Raw genomic sequence first — 16,794 nt, 5'->3', positions numbered from 1 at the left:
CCTTACCTGTTCTGTGCCCTTGTACTGCAGGGGCGCCTGCTTCCTCAACAAGACAATGCCTTGGAAGTTGAGTGGGCCAGGGCTTGGTCCTTGGCTCCGCACTGTCTCCCACACTAGTCCCCATGAATGCATCGAAGTGCAGAACCTCTGAGGCAACATTTACTGCTTCTTATAAGGGAAAGGCCAGGAAATACACAGGCTGAGATCCAGTGAGAAGCCCGGATACCAAGCTGCCTGCCCTCTGCCCTGTGCCCACCTGCAGTGCCCAGGCCCATCTCACCAAATCTCCACCACAACCTTTCTCCCTGATCACATATATAAACATTGGAGTCCCCAGGGATGAAGTAACTGGCCTTAGGTCACACAACAAATTAGAATCCTAAATCTGTTAGGAGACGGATGTGTGGCTCTGTGGAAGAGACCTTGCCTACCACACACAAAGTCCTTGAGTTCTAAGAGCTCCGAGTTCCACCGTCAGCACCCGGAAAAACAAATCATCATCAACAACAACACCCTTCCTAGAATTCCGGAGCCCTAGATCTGTGTGCCAGCCAACCCTTCTTGGTTTTTAAAGAGGAGAGGGTAGAAAGGACCATGTAAACAGATCTGGGAAGCAGGAAGCAAGCACAAGGAAGGGTCTGCATAGATGCAGCTTCCTGTAGGAGCGCTGAGGAGGCCAGCATTTATCAGAGATGATGGCTCTGCAGAGGAGAGCTAGATACGGGAGCGAGGCGCAGCCGAATGACAAGCCATGAGCTGCCAGAGCTGATGGGCTGCAGCAGCCACCGCTAGTGCCCTAGGGACCAAACTGAGCTATGGCCAGCCCAGGCCCTGGAACCCCGTTTCCTGGGTACTCAGAAGTCATTTCCTGATGATGTGCAACTCTCCTGAGCAGAAGCCTTTCTGCTAGACTCCCTGGTGAGTCATTGTCCCCCTCTGGCATCACATGTACTGTCCTCAGTGTTGGGTCAGGAATGCCCAGGGCCCCATCTGACCTTCCCTAATCCCATACCCACTTACAGCTGCCGACCAGAAGGTCCCCGTTGGCAGATCACTGCAGAGCAGGGCCCACACTTCCACTGATGGGACCTAGTGTTGGTTCTCCTCTGTCCTGCTCTTCCAGGTCCATGGCCCTCTCCTATCGAATCCATCCCCAGGCCCCACACAGCCTTCTAAGCCGGAAGCTCCTTGAGCCTGATTGATGGCCCCTAACAGACCCATGCTTTCACAACCGCAGCCACAGGGAGGTTCTGAAAGGTGCGGGGCCTTCTGCACCTTGGCCTGAAGTTTGGAGCTGGAGGTCAGGACTTACACCTGGCAAAGCACCCATCTTTGCTCCTCTTCGGCTCTTTGGCCAGTCTGCTCTCAGCACTGTTGTGGAACCTGCTCTTCTTCCTTCCTTGAAGTGGCTTGGCTGCCTATGGTCCACTCTTCTTCACCTTTGTTTGGACACTTGCTTCCCATTGAGACGGCACGCCCCCGTCTCAACCGTCTCTGTGCAAAGCAAACCATCAGCCTAGGCATTGCTCACAGCCTCCGTGCCCGGCTTTGTGCTGGGCACCAGGACAGCAGGTCAGGTATGAGACACTCCTCCTCGCTTCGGAAAGCTGAGACCTGCAGGAGGCCAAGGTGGCCTTTCTTCAGACTTGTAAGGCACTGTGATCCAGGCAGTGTGCTTGCCTCTATACAGCAGTGAGCTAACGGGGAAACAAGCTTTGCCCAGATGGACACAGGGGCAGAAAGTTCAACGAGATGAGCTAAAGCAATACCAGGAGATGTGAGGGCAGAGGTCTCTGATACAGTTAGGGGAGCTAGGGAAGCTAAGGGAGGGAGCTGGGGGGACCGCCAGGGGCAGAATAGTCCAGCAGGACTCCGGAAGAGTGTGTGCTCAAAACTGCGCAAGACACAAAGGCTGGAGTAAAACAGGCCAACAGCACCAGTCCTCTGTTTCGTCACCCTTCACCCATCCCTCCCCTTCCCAGCTCTATACCAACCAAAAGGGCAGCAGGCCCTGTTGCTTCTCCAGCGCCCATCTCGCTCTCTCATACAGTTCAGCACCCACGCCCACTTTTAGGATGGCTCCTGTGGTATAGTTATGAATAGATATGGCCTCCATAGATTCATGTGTGTGGCACTCCTAGGACGTGTGGCCTTGCTAGAGGAAGTGCGTCACTGTGGAGGCGGGGCCTTTGAGGTCTTAAATGCTCAAGCTATGCCCAGTGTGAAACACATGCAGTCTCCCCCTTGCTGCCTGCAGATACAGATGTAGAGCTCTCAGCTTCCCCAGCACCATGTCTGCCTGCACGCTGCCATGCTTCCCACCATGATGAGAATGGACTAAGCCTCTGAAATCGTAAGCCAGCCCCAATGAAATGTTTTCCTGTATGAGTTGCAGTGGTCATGGTGTCTCGGCACGGCGATGAAAACCAAACTAAGACGGCTCCTCCCTCGTCAGTTAACCTATCAGTCACTATCGGCCATTCGCAGAGGCTAAGTAGTCCTTCACAGGTGTGCCTGGAGGCTTGTCTCCCAGGTGATGCTGGGCTAACACCACTAACCACCGCAACCCTGCCCTCTGTCAAGTTGACACTCTAAACACATCATTTGTCATTACCTTCCATAATCTCAAGCCCATTTTATTACACAGCCCCCACCATTTATTTATTTACTTATTATTTAGCTTGTCTTTAATAATTTTAACTCCCCTTTTTAAAAATGTATGAGTGCAGGCCAGAAGAGGGCATCAGATCCCTTTATAGATGGACATGAGCCACCATGTGGTTGCTGGGAATTGAACTCAGGACCTCTGAAAGATCAGCCAGTGCTCTTAACTACTGAGCCATCTCTCCAGCCCCCAATTTTAACAGCTTTTAAAAGTCCAAAGCTCAAGCCTCGTCTGAAACCCAAAGGGATCTCTTACATGTGAGTTCCTATAAAATAAAAGTTACATACTTCTAACACATAGTAGCAGAGAATTAACATTCCTATCCAAAGAAGGAAGAACTAGGGCATAGCAAATAATGATCAGGACACAGTAAGACCCAAACAACAAATAGTACATCTTGTAGCTCCATGTCTTGTACTTTGGGTTCCTAATGAAACCAGCTGGGCTCCTAAGGGTCTGGGTAACCAGCCACCCCTCCATATCTGATGCCTGTAGCACAGAATTCTTTCCCGAGGCAACCCAACTCCGCACGTAGATTTCCTCAGTGGACATCCCACATTTCTGGCATCTCCAATATTCTAATCTCCATAGCAACGCAGGCATCACACACAGTTGACTAGCAGGAACTTTGGCTCTGCCACACATCTCCTGGCCACAGCTGCTCTCTGTAACAATGGATCAAGATCCCACAGCTCCCCCAATCTTCTTCCTTTGTATGCAAGGGGACATATTACAGGAACCACTCCATGATATGGTTAAGGAAACTATCCAAAGGCTAGAGCAGAGTCCTAGTGAAGTGGGAGAGAAGAGTGGAGATAGTGAGATAGCAAGAGATTGAGCATAGCAAGAGAGGAGAGAGGGAGAGAGAGAGAGACACACACAGACAGAGAGGAGAGAGAAAGAATAGCAAGAGCAGAGACTAGCTGGGCTATAAGGATGAGTAGCTGGGAGCAGAGAAGCTCATGAGCTGGAGGGAGTTTAGGGAATGGGAGGAGGTAGGAGGTTTGGGAAACTATAGTTTCCTCTGGGATTGACATTTTCATGTCTGTAAAACCTGTACCACGTGGGTGATCCAACTGAGCTCTGCTATCAGCTGAGGATGGAACCTCTGTTAGCCGTGTGTGTAGGGCATGGGGTGCGGGGTGCCCTCAGGACACCTCTCTTACGGTGCAGTACAGAAGGTTGCTTTTCAGTGGTGTTGACCTCTAATAACTGCAGCCACTTTCTCGGCCCCAGCTTGAGAGCTTTCCCCTCTTGAGAGTTTCTCTGCCAAACAAATTGATCCATTATTCTTCCCCCCACCCCCGAGACAGGGTCTCTCTGTGTAGCCTTGGCTGTCCTAGACTCACTTTGTAGACCAGGCTGGCCTCAAACTCACAGCGATCCGCCTGCCTCTGCCTCCCAAGTTCTGGGATTAAAGGTGTGAGCCACCACGGCCCAGCCCATTATTCTTAAACTCAATTTTATTCAAGTTCCCAGGAAACAGGTAGAATGAAACCAGATTCTGGGCCAAATATCACACAATCTTCAGTCAAGCTCTTGTTGCTGCTGTCTTTGACCCTCTTAGAAACCCCATGAGCCAAGCCAACCCTCCGTGGCCAGTGAGGCTTCTGTTGGCATGCTCGTCTTCCAAACTCCCACAGGAATGGCCCATAAGCTCTGCTTCCTCCACACAAGGGCTTTTTTTTTTTTAAGCCCAAACCTTTCGTGGTTCCACGTTCTTCCCCTAAACCGTTCCAAAGGCTTAAGAACCACACAGGCTCATCACAGCAATGAGCTCATGTCCCTGTATCAGTTTTCTGTCTTAGTTTCTATTCCCATTGCATGGTAAGATATACAAGCACCCCCTACACACACCCCTCTCTCACACAACAGTAATAATTCATGCTTGTTTAAAGTACCCTGACAAAGGAAAAGGAAATGATTTATTCCAGATAACAGTTCAATACATCATTAATAATAATAATAATAATAATAATAATAAATTAATACTTGTTTAAAGTACCCTGACAAAGGAAAAGAAAATGATTTATTCCAGATCACAGTTCAATACATCATTAATAATAATAATAATAATAATAATAATAATAATAATAAATTAATACTTGTTTAAAGTACCCTGACAAGGGAAAAGGAAATGATTTATTCCAGATCACAGTTCAATACATCATTAATAATAATAATAATAATAATAATAATAATAATAATAATAACAATAAATTAATACTTGTTTAAAGTACCCTGACAAAGGAAAATCAATGAAGGTTAATTTCAGCTCACAAGTTCGACCAGTCCAACGGAGCAGAGAAGCCTGCAGCAGGCAGTCGTATCCCAAGCACAGTCAGGAAGCTAATGATAAATGTTTATGCTCTGCTTGCTTTCTCCTTTTCACACAGTCCAGGAGCCCAACCTCAATTTTAGAGCTGGGTCCTCACATCTCAGGTGACCCAATCACAGGTATGCCCAGAGGCCAATAATCCCTAGCAAGTGTGCCTGGAGGCTTGTCTCCTAGGTGATTCTACAGCAGTGGTCCTCACCCTTCCTACGGCTGCTACCCTTGAATACACTTCCTCATGTGGTGCTGACCCCCAACCATAAGTTTATTTCCATTGCTGCTTCGTAACTGTAATTTTGCTACTGCTGTGAATAGTAATGTGCTCTCCGATGGCCTTAGGTGACCCCTGTGAAAGGGTTGTTAGACCCCTCCCCAAAGGGGGTCATGACCCACAGGCCAAGAACTGCTCTTCCAGAGGGTGTTGAGGTGACAACACTAACTGTCGCAGTAGTAAGGTGACCTAGCTGGGTGCGGTGGCAGAGGTTACAGTGCCAACTACTTGACAGCACGGAGGCAAAATCCAGAGCCATCCTGGACAACATAGACCTTGTCTCTAAACTAAATAAATAAAAGGCCCAGCCTAGGGTCTTCCCCAAGGAAGGAGCCAATAGCTGTACCTCTGTGTTCATCCCACCACAAATCCCAAGAAACCTCAAGGGTCAGGTATCAGCCTTTTCGGCACCTTCAGTGTCCACTTCCTGGTGACGTCAGTGTCCACTTCCTGGTGACATCAGCACATGACAGAGCCAGCCAAGAGGACACCTGTTCCCGCTCCCTGCTGGACTGGAAACTTAGCCTCCAGCACCTCCCCCCTCCCTCAGTGGCTCCCTTGTTCTTTATTCTCTATCATGGCTCCCAGTTACCTGCCAGGTATTGTCCCCAGTAGTGCCGCTTGTAAACATGGCCCTGGCTTAGCCCCGCCTGCCCTCAGGTGCTCCAGTGCCTGTGGCTTTAGGATGTGGGTTTTGCCTTTCCTCATGAGGTTTCAGTCCGTAGCAGAATGAGGAGGCTGAGGAGTTGCCCATTAGTCGTTCTTTTACAAGTTCCTGGCCTGGATAGAGACCGTTGATAGAGTAATTACTTAGCATGTGCAAACCCTTTCCCCATCCTTTCTAATGCCTGGACCCTTGAGGAGGACTTAAGGGACACAGATTTGCATCTAGGGATACAGCAGATTCAAATCCCTCCGCCCAGTGCTTCCAGTTGAGTCAATGTGGGCACATGGGCATGACCTCTCCGGGCCTTCATTCCTTTCTCTGTGAACCAGTGGGTGATGGTGCTTTTCACAGTGTCCCCAAGGGGCACATCGAGGACTCTATGAAGCAGTGACTTGCTACCCTCACTCTCCATTCTCTGCAGTGGGAACTCCAGCGTGCTGCCTTCCCATGGGACCCAGCCCAGGAATTACAGTTAGAAATCATGTTTGCTTTTCTTTTATTCCCCACCTGTGATATGATCTCAGTAAGAATGTATTAAATAGAATCTATTTAAAATATCTAGGGGCTAGAGAGATGAGAGCAGTGACTGCTCTTCCAGAGGTCCTGAGTTCAATTCCCAACAACCACTTGGTGGCTCATAGCCACCTATACTGTGATCTGATGCCCTCTTCTGGCTTGCAGGTGTACATGCAGGCAGAGCGCTGTATACATAATAATAAAGAAATCTTGAATTATCTAGTGAGGCTTAAAGAGATGGTTAGCTGAGAGGGTTTGTTTGTTTGTTGTTTGCTTGTTTGTTTAATGTGTATAAATGTTTTACCTGCATGTATGACTGAGCAGCAATTACATGTCAGGTGCTTGTGGAAGCAAGAAAAGGGCTCTAGGGGAACTAGAGCTGCCATGGAGGTACTAGGAATGGAAGCTGGATCCTATAGAAGGACAGACAGTAGTCTTAACCGCTGAGCCCTCTCACCAGCCCTGGGTGTGGTGTTTGCCTTGCATTGTTTTCCAAGAGCTTTAAATGTGGCTGAAGTAAACATAGAAAGGGAATTCATGACAAACAGCATCGGGTCACAGGTGACTCAGGGTAGCCTGGCTACCTTCGGAGGGAGTGAGCGTCCCCGTCCCTAAGAGCATTCAAGCAGACTGGGAGACTGGTGAGAAGGCTGGGGTGCTGGAGGCGCTACTGGCTGCAACAAGTCTCAACAGGTTCCTAAGGAAGGCAGCCAGATCCACTTCCAGCCGGACTCTATTCCCTGCCCCCACACTTCAGTCACCTGCACATGCCCTAGTCATGGAGGGAATCCACGAATCCATGGGTGAGAGTCGCAGCCCGTCTAGTCTGTGTATGTCAGCAGCAGGCCTGCAACATCTCAAATGCTAGAATAACAAAACCCACGGAGGAGAGCCACCTGTCTCTGCCACCCGAGTGCTGCTTATTTTTATTAAAACAAGTGTGTCAGAAATCTTTTTAGAGCTTAGCACGGTGGCACACACCTTTGCACACACCCATTTGGGAGGTAGAGGCCAGCTTTGTCTATAAAACAAGTTCTAGGACACTCAGGGCTGTTAACAGAAACCCTGCCTCAAATAACAAAACGGGGGTGTGTGGGTGGGAGGTCTTTTAAGCTGGGCACCTTGCCACTGTCCGAATGCTTGAGAAGTTGAGAGAAATGAAGCCCTTGAACCCAGGAGCTAGCTTGGACAACACAGTAAGCGCCTAGCTGGAAAAAAAACAAAAAAAAAAAAACAAAAAACAAAAAAAAACACACACACAGAAAAGAAAAGAAAAACAAACAAACAAAAGCAACAACAGTTCTTTCCTTATAGAGCATAATCATCTAATTGAGGAGAAAGCATCCGTTTCAGACATGACAGGCGTGGCTCTAAGTGGGCATTGGACACTTGTGTTTCAGAGATTTGAGCAGAGACAGCCACAGAGGGAGCCACTGTTGCAGAGGACTCCGCCTCCCCACTCCCCTCCTCCTGCACTCCCCCCCCCCCCATCCCAGTACCTGCAGGTGTTTCCAGTCTCCTGAACGGAATAGGACTTCCACCTCTAGGCTCAAAGGTGTCTGGAAGTCTCGATTAACATAAACAGGAAGCATCTGCTGTACTGGGAACCTGCTGGAACCCACCTGCCAGCCAGGCCTCTCTCTCAAGCAGCATGCTGGGGCCCCACACAGGAACCCACCTACCCTGTCAGGCCCCCCTCCCAGAGCAACATGCTGGGGCCCCACTCCCTTGAACTCAGCCTTCTTCAGGCTTCGCTGTGCCATCTTGTTTCCCGCTCTAGGCCCACAGGTGTTCCTGGTTATAGAGAGGCTCTGGGGAGCTCCAGCATGTACCGCTGGCCGGCCTGTTGGCCTGTTGGTTGTGCCCACTCCCCAGCAAGGTGGCCCCTGTCCTGCTGGGGCTGGATGTCCTTTCCAACCCCCCATGCAGCATCTCTATCCCAGTTGCTACCCAGTGAGCCTTGGTCAGGCCTCTTGAACATGCTGGAACTCAGTGCTCACATCCCTACCATGAAAGCGGACCCTCGATGCCTGTGCGTTCAGGAAGTGCTGGAGGTGGAACCCAAGGTCTTATTCATGCGGAGCGTGTGCCCTAACACTAATGTACTACTAACACAGAACCCTGGTTCCTGAAATTGGACCCCAGATGCCTTCAGAATGCCCTGCCTGTTTTGAATACCATACCAACCTCTCCTTATACTGGGCTTGCACATACAGGGACTTGCACATGCTAGGCGAGTGTTCTACCACTGGGCTACAAAGCCAGCCCCACTTTAATGCTTTTAACTTAATTTAAAAAAAAAAAAAAAAAGATTTATTATTTACACATATCCTGCCCACATGTGTGCCTGCCCACCAGCAGAGGGCACCAGATCTCATTGAAGATGGTTGTGAGTCACCATGTGGTTGCTGGGAATAGAACTCAGGACCCCTGGAAGAACAGACAGTGCTCTTAACCTCTGAGCCATCTCTCCAGCCCAACTTAATTTCTGATTAGCATGCAGAGTAACAGATTTCCTCATGACATATTCTTTGCACGTGTGTGTGGTGTACGTATACACACGTATTTGTCTGTGTATGATGCACATTTGTTCACCAGATGTCAGCATTCCCTTTGTCTCAAGTGCTCTCACCTTATTTGTTGAAGCAGGGTCCCTTCCCTGGATGTGGAGCTCTCTGATTGGCTACATTGGCTGGCCAGTAAACTAGGGATTAGACTCTGCTTGCAGTTGTGTCCTGTACACTGCTGCCCACCCTAACCCAGTGCCAAGTGCTGATCCTGGCTTTTTCCTTGAGTGCCGTAGATCCCAGCTCAGGCCTTCAGGCTGCTGATGCTGTGAGCGCCTTATTGACTGGGCTGTTTCTCAAGCCTTGACACCATTTCCTTTGTTTTTTTTTTTTAAGATTATTTTTGTTTTATGTGTATAGATATCTTACCATATGTCTATGTACCATATACATGCAAAGACCAGAAGAGGGAGGGCATCAGATTCCCTGGAACTGGAGTTACAGACTGTCTGTTAACTGCCATGTGAGTGCTGGGAAGCAAACCTAGGTCCGGCGAAGAGCAGCCAGTGCTCTGCTGAGCCATCTCTCCACCCCCAGCTCCCTCCACTTCCTGCCCCCACCTCCCAGCTTATAGCATTCCACTCACAGAATTCTCCTTTCCACATTTATATCACATCTTCAGTTACTCTCCCCTACCTTAAGGCCTCCCCCACTGTTCATGGGCCCCCTTTTAGTTTCATGATGTCTGCTCACACTCACTTCTACCTAATATAACATACAAAAATTAGAGGAAAACGTGCAAACTCGTGAAGTGTTGCACGTATGTCATCCTTGCACAGGGACCACGACAATCTTCTGTGTCTCGTTCCATTTTTTTACTATAGGTGCTGCCAAAGTGAGCACTTCAGTATTTTGGGGATTTTTTTTTTTAATGTATATGAGTGCTCTGTCTTCATGCACACCAGAAGAGGGATTCAGATTACATTACAGGTGGTTGTGAGCCACCATGTGGTTGCTGGGAATTGAACTCAGGACCTCTGGAGGAATAGACAGTGCTCTAACCACTGAACCACCTCTCCAGCCCACACTTCAGTATCTTATGAACTGCTTCTCCATTTCTTTCTCTCAAACTCCCTTCGACCAGGAAGCCTTCCTTGGTGTTACATCCTCCAGTGATGCTGGCACCAAGGGCCATGGGGCCCACTCACTACCACAAAGACCACCCAAATATACACGACTTAAGCATCACAGAGAGAGCACTTCTAGGAAGGCTCCTGAATCCAGATTATCTAGAAATTTCTAGATAATTGTGTGGCTAGCCCTTGGTCCTCAGGGTTTCAGCACCTGTCGTGTCTCTCTTGGACTCACCTACCTGGGCTGAAGAGGGCATGCTCTCTGCTCGGCTATGCTCTTCCTCCTCTGAGCCCTTCCCCTGAGGCCTTTGTTAGGATAGTAATACTACTTGGGGACCAAGTGACTCCTTTGTAAGTACCAAGGCTTCTTGATGCTTAGTAGCCCAGTTTTGCTTCAAAACTTCCCAAGGGCAGGGAAGGCAGGTGTAAGGACACCTTTCAAAGAACTTGGAACCAGACCTGGAACATTAGCTCCCTGTACATGGCGAATTAAGCAAAACCACAGACACATCCACCTGCCGAGTCCTGTTTTCCTCGGTCATATACTTGGAACTGTTTTGTCTGCCAGCTTATGTTTTAATCCCGTCCAGTATTGTGGCAGTCAGCAGTGTCCCTGGGGCTGGCAGGGGAGCCTCGGTCATATACTTGGAACTGTTTTGTCTGCCAGCTTATGTTTTAATCCCGTCCAGTGTTGTGGCAGTCATCAGTGTCCCCGGGGCTGGCAGGGGAGCCAGAATAAGCAGATTTGACTTCTAATCTAATACACACATCTGTTCCGAGTGTTATCAAGCTGGGGAGGTTTAGCTGTGCGTCCAGCCTGGGCCTCCCCTGCTTGCTGCCACCGCTGGCCTCTAGCCGCAGGAGCACCCCTTCCCTCCTCTGGGAGCCCAGAGTTGGCCACAGGGTAAGGGGTGTCCCAAGAGGACAGCAGCCTATCGACAGGCCAGGCGGATGTTTTCTCTCCTCGACATTGGTCTGACCCCAGTCTATTGTGTGTGCCAAGAGCAGGCCGTCACCAAGTCTCCTGGCAGGCTCTCAGCGGAGCTGGGGGACATTTCCGGACAGGAGCCACCCATTGTGAATGCCGAGGCTTTGAAAAGCTCTGCCGTTCCTTTGGGTTGGCTGGGCTGCAAGACTCTAGAAGGGCAACAGTGGAGACTCTGGGGTCCCTGGAGGCCAGCTTCGAAGCTGAAGGCTCCAAGGACCTTGACAGACGGAGGATTTGCCCAAGAGGTCTCCCTGGCCCGGCCTGACGCCCATGAGGGGCTTGAGAATGGGAAGTGGAGGAGATCTGTCAGGGAGGTGGAGGGCAGATAGCTACACAGCTGGGGACATCGAGAGCCAGAATTGCATTGTATTTTATTCACAGTTGCTGACCCCTAACCTGAGGATGGGAAAAGACCTGTCACCCTAACACTGAATCCATCCCAGAGGAAATGAAAATTCAGGAATGTTTTGGAGCAGCTCAGTGTTTGCCAGTGGGTGAGTAATGCATACTGCTGTTAACTGGCTCACAGCTGCCCCCTTAGCGCCCCCACCCTGTCCTGAGAAAAAATATTTATGTCTATGCCTATCTTTGTCATGCCAGTCTGAGGTGTGCACTTCAGGCAAGGAAAGGTGTGTGTGTGTGTGTGTGTGTGTGTGTGTGTCTATCTGTGTGTCTGTGTGTCTATGTGATTAGTCCCACTGTGAGGACTAGCATACAGCAAGACCAAAAATTAGGAAGTACCTATTTCTTATAGAAAAATGAAGTCCCATGGAGGTTAAGAATTGGTCCCGGGGGGGGAGGGGGAGGGAGGAATGGGAGGATACAAGGGATGGGATAAACATTGAGATGTAACAAGAATAAATTAATAAAAAGAAAAAGAAAAAAAAAAAAGAATTGGTCCAGACCACACAACTACTTTGTGGCAGAGCTGAGACTTGAACCCAAGTCTGTGACACTCCAAAGTGTACATCCTAAGCAAAGTCACTCAGAGTTCTAGTTCATCAGACATATTTTGATGTCGGCATAGCACACAAGATTTCGGGGCTCCGTTCTCTTGCCTGGGTGGGAGCAGAGACCTCTGCGGTACACAGAGGTGATTCTGAATTGATTGTGTCACAAGTTAGGAAACCGCTTTGGGGCTCTGTCTTAGGACCTCAGCCAGAAAGCACAGCCTGGTGAGCCCTCAGGACCTCTGCCTAGAGAGGATGACTGAGGAGAAGCATTTGGTCCTCTGTGCTGGTTGGTTTTTTTTGTTTTGTTTTGTTTTTTGGTTTGTTGTTGCTGTTGTTTTGTTTTTGGGTTTTTTGTTTGTTTGCTCAGTTTGACACAAACCTAGACATATCTGGGAACAGAAAAATCTCAAGTGAAGAAATGCCTGTCCACTTCACATAGGATTGGACTGCAGGCAAGGTTGTTGAGCATTTTTTTGGTCGATGACTGACATGGAAGCATCCAGCCCACTGTGGTGGTGCCATGCCTGGTAGATAATCCTGGAGTGAATAAAAAAGCAAACTAAGCAAGCTAATAAATTTTCTTGTGGTTTCTGCTTTGGTTCCTGCCCTGACTTCCCTCAGCGCTGGAGTGTGACCTAAGTTGTAAGTTGAAATAAACCCTTTCCTCTCCATGACCACAGTGTTTTATCTCTGCAGTACAAACCTTAATACATTTTCAGTACATAAACAGGACTGATCGTTTCAGGAACACACATGCACACACACAGGAGAGAGAGGGGGGGGGGAGAGAGAGAGAGATAGAGAGAGGAGAGAGAGAGATATGCCTACACAACAAAATCAAGACTAAAAGGCCATTCACCCATGGGGAGGCTTCTGTTGTGCTGCCAACAGATTCCTCAGAACCAAATGTGCATGCCCCTCCTGCTTCACACTCTCTGAAGGTATGCTACGAATATACAGCCCTGGGCCCCACTTCGGGCTTCCAGTGACAGAATCACAGGCACACGTGTGTGTGTGTGTGTGTGTGTGTGTGTGCGCGCGCGCGCGCGCGCGCGTGTGTGTGTATGACTTTCCTGTTAAGATTTCTCCCCCTGAGGCTGGAGAGATGGCTCAGAAGTTAAGAGCACTGACTGCTTATCCAGAGGTCCTGAGTTCAATTCCCAGCAACCATATGGTGGCTCATAACCATATATAATGTGATCTAATGCCCTTTTCTGTCATGCAGGCAAGCACTGTATACATAATATATAAATAAATTTTTCAAAAAAATATTTCTCCCCCTGGCAATTCCAAAAGAAATGAAAACATGAAAGGAAGAACCAGGAATGGAATCACTTTGGGGTGCTGAGGATTAAGTCTTTCCACGATCCCAAAACTACAGCATGCCCAGGGGACAATGCAACCATGGAGTTGTTGGCACAAGAGGTCCATGTCTGAGCCTTGCTGAGCCTCACTGGATCCCAATCCTTCCCACCTCTGATGAGATGAGCTTGCCTCCCATCAGCACCACTGTGGCATTCTGCAGAGTGGGTGGGCATGCAGCAGTCTCCGAATGACCTACAAGAGCCTTCTCATATGTTTTCGGAAATACCACCAGAGGGCTTCCAGTAGGCTCAGTATGGTTCATGCAAACCCTATCCTGCTGGGGAGTTGAGAGCTGGGTGTGGTGTGAGTGGTTAGGTCTCAGAATCATGACTTGGGATACAGATAGGGTGCCACTGAGCAGAGGGATGGGAGTTAGGTTGTAACCCTGGCAGGATGACTTCATGGGTTAAGGGCATAGGGTCCATATCTTCACTGGACAACTTGCTAACTGAACCACCCTGGACCACTTAGTCTGCCTCTCTGTGCCTCAGTATCCTGTGTGCAAAATATAACACGTGTACCTACTTCCTAACCCAGAAAAGGCTTGGCACACAGTAAGGAAGGAACTAGCAAGTGCTAGGCACTTAGACTGCCTATCAATGGATAGATTTTTGAGTGTAGGGGAAATCTTCAGTCGTCCTGAGTTTCTGCTTGTGTTCTCGACACATCCAAGGTTAGCCCTGGCTGCCCCGCCTGCAGGTGACGATGAACAAAGCTAGGAATCAGGGTTTCTCAGGCTGGGCTCTCTCTTGCTAAATCTCTCTGTGAACAAGGGCCACGATGAGGTGGCACTGGCTGGATCAGAGGGCATTTCCATCAGTGCCTTTTAAGCCAGGCGTCTGCTTCCTTGGGCTCAGCTTCTGGTCCATGCGAGGTGGGAACACGGGAAGGAGACATCCGGGGCAGATGGTGAGTCTCTGGAGTTTTGTACCTAAGGAACTAAGGGAAGGAAGGAGATTCCCTGCCTCTCAGTCCTGCGTGAATCCCAGAGACAGTAGCAATCACCGTCCACCGCAGGGGCGCACCACCTGCATGAGACTCCACAGAGGCCTCCGCCCTGCTGCTCTGTTTCCCACTGAGTAGGGGCTGGGAAGGTCCCCGGTGGTGGTGGGGTATACGGAAGTCTCTGGGGCAAAGATTATGACTTAGTCTTAAGCGACACTACAAATGGCCATCCACCCCTGCGCTCGCTCAGGCAGGCCAGCCATTCTAGGAGGGCCTCTTCCCTCTCTTAGGCCGTGGGGACGAGAGTGGCACCTGCTATGGAGTGTGAGAGAATCTGATCTCCATCCCTGGAAGAAAGAGGGTGGGAAGGAGGGATGTGTGGAAGAAGGAGAGAAGGTGTGGGGGGGGGGGGGGGAGGGAGGGGAAAAGCCGGGAGGGAGAGGGAAGGAGACAGGCAGCCTGTGATCCCAGCACTTGGCAAGCAGAAGCATGAGCATCAGGAGTTCAAGGCCAGCCTAGGCTACTAGAAACCCTGGAGGGGAGGAGGAGCAGAGGAGGGGAAGAGAAAAAGGTTGTCTGTTAAGTCAATATTTATTGGAAGGATTGGGGCCACTCAGAGGTGGAGAACATCCTTTCTAAACAAGAGGTCTTAGATTCATCCCCCTCTGCTGTCAAAAAAGAGAGCCTCGGCTGGCTGAGGTAGAACACCAAGATTGCACCCTAGACACCAACAAAAAGGAGACCCGGAAGAGACATGAGGATTTCCGGCCAGGTACACCACGCTAAGCCTCTTAATTCTTCCCTGGTCTGCTAGTAGGTAGAGGAAGCAGTAGGGTCTGGAGCCATGCCCACTGTGGGAATGCTGATCCTCATTCTGAGCCAGGGCCTGGCCTGCCCCTGGCAACGCAGTGACTCACGCTGCCAGGTCCGCACAACGGAGGACTCCAGGCCAGCAGGAAACAGGTGGCTACCCTGACACAAAGGAGACGGACACTGACTCTGTTAGAGGGTGGTAACATTTGAGCCGGACCCTAAGGCTGAGTGCATTTCTGCAGAACCAGGAAGAGCAGAGGTCTCCACTGCACATGGTAGAGGCCCCATGTGAAAGTGCGAGCAGAGAAGGCAGTGCCATCACCTACCGACTGCTAGAAGCAATGTGTGTAGATCGTGAGAAATGGGGCAAACCACAAGCTTGGCTTGCAGCTCAGTTGGTAGAATGACTGGACAGTGAGCGGGAAGACCTGGGTTTGGCCCCCAGTATCACACAAGCTGGCACGATGGCACAGCCTGTGGTCACAGCACTTAAGAGGTAGAGGGAAGAAAATCAGGAGCTCAAGGTCATCCTCCATACAGAAAGTTCAAGAAAAACCTAGGATACCTGAGCCTTTGTCTAAAAGGGGTAGGGAGAGGGATAAAGAAGAAATAAAAATCACTATTATTCATGTGCCACGCCCTTCTAATTAATCACTGTCACTCCACACTCTGATGCCTTACTTTCAGACCCTCTTATAAGCATAACACTAAAAAGAATACACAAAAGCTGGTGGGGTGGCACACACCGTAATCCCAGCACTCAGGAGGCAGAGGCAGGCCAGGGCTATATCATTAGATTCTGTGTCAGCGCGCGCGCGCGCACACACACACACACACACACACACACACACGCGCGCGCACACACACACACACACACACACACCAAGAGACTGTGAGACTGTGAGACTGTGGAATGCTCACACTTTTCCGCCTCCAAGGGAGGCTCAGGGAACATTTTTGAAGATGAGGTGAAAAGATTGAAAGAACCCCCAAGTAGCAGGCAAAACATTTGCTGGACGTGGCAGGGCTATTGTATAAGATCAAACCAGCCAAAATCTCAACAGGAACTGGGAGGAGATTTATAACATCCCACCCCTAGCTGAGAAGATACTGGACGATATGACTTCTGGGTGTGTGTGTATGTGTTAAGTTTTCTTCAGGGGTGTGGCCCTCAAAGGCTATCTGTTCTTTTGCTGATGGTTCTACACTGTGAACATAAAAACAAAACAAAAACAAAAAAATGGCACTAAGTGAACTCTGTTTTTTGTTTGTTTGTTTTTGTATTTTAAGATTTATTTATTATGTATACCGTGCTCTGCCTGCATGTACACCTGCACACCAGAAGAGGGCTTCAGATCACATTATAGATGGTTGTGAGCCTCCATGTGGTTGCTGGGATTTGAACTCAGGACCTTTGGAAGAGCAGCCAGTGTGCTTAACCTCTGAGCTATCTCTCCAGCACCCCCCTCCTTTTTTAAAAGAGTTCATGAAGTTGGTAGGAAAAGTGGTGAGGGAGTAGGGAAAGAATTGGAGCAGAGGTGTCACAGGCAGATTTGATAAAATCACATTAAATGTGCTTACGAATTTTTCAGTTAAAAAAGTATACAGGGACTGGAGAGACGGCTCAGTTGTTAGA

The 16,794-nt window shown here is 49.4% G+C and overlaps 1 long non-coding RNA gene and 1 other non-coding gene across 2 annotated transcripts; one reads left to right on the top strand and one right to left on the bottom strand.

Moving 5' to 3' along the window:
* Window positions 1-9,761: 9,761 nt before the first annotated feature.
* On the bottom strand, window positions 9,762-9,864 carry LOC127191281 (U6 spliceosomal RNA). The gene has a single exon (XR_007830891.1). It is a non-coding gene; the product is annotated as a U6 spliceosomal RNA (small nuclear RNA).
* Window positions 9,865-11,233: 1,369 nt separating this feature from the next.
* Window positions 11,234-15,892, top strand: LOC127190982 (uncharacterized). Its single transcript, XR_007830808.1, has 3 exons — window positions 11,234-11,327; window positions 11,464-11,576; window positions 15,163-15,892. It is a non-coding gene; the product is annotated as an uncharacterized LOC127190982 (long non-coding RNA).
* The last annotated feature ends 902 nt before the right edge of the window (window positions 15,893-16,794 follow it).

This window comes from Acomys russatus, chromosome 6 (assembly GCF_903995435.1).
Source record: "Acomys russatus chromosome 6, mAcoRus1.1, whole genome shotgun sequence".
In the NCBI taxonomy this organism is placed as follows: Eukaryota; Metazoa; Chordata; class Mammalia; order Rodentia; family Muridae; genus Acomys; species Acomys russatus.
The sequence above is the reverse complement of the archived record's forward strand: the minus strand, read 5'-3'. Positions and strand labels throughout refer to the sequence as shown.